Genomic DNA, 424 nt, shown 5'->3' with positions numbered 1-424 from the left:
ACTAGGAAGGAAGATGATGAATGCATCATCCTAGGAAGACCTTTCCTAGCCAGAGCAGAAGGTGTGATAGATGTCAACAGAGGAGAGTTAGTCCTTCAATTAAATGGGGAATACCTTGTGTTTCAAGCACATGGTCATCCCTCTATGACAAAAGAGAGTAAGCATGAAGAGCTTCTCTCAGTTCAAGGTCAAGAAGGGCCCACACAATCAAACTCTAAGTTTGGTGTTGTGAGGCCACAACCAAACTCTAAGTTTGGTGTTCAAATTCCATATCCAAACTCTAAGTTTGGTGTGGAGACAACACACTAAGTTGACCTGATCATCTTGTGGCTCCATGAGAGCCACTGTCAAGCTATTGACATTAAAGAAGCGCTTGTTGGGAGGCAACCCAATTTTATTTATCTAATTTTATTTTATTTTGTTT

Source organism: Arachis duranensis, chromosome 5, assembly GCF_000817695.3.
Source record: "Arachis duranensis cultivar V14167 chromosome 5, aradu.V14167.gnm2.J7QH, whole genome shotgun sequence".
NCBI lineage: Eukaryota > Viridiplantae > Streptophyta > Magnoliopsida > Fabales > Fabaceae > Arachis > Arachis duranensis.
The sequence above is the reverse complement of the archived record's forward strand: the minus strand, read 5'-3'. Positions refer to the sequence as shown.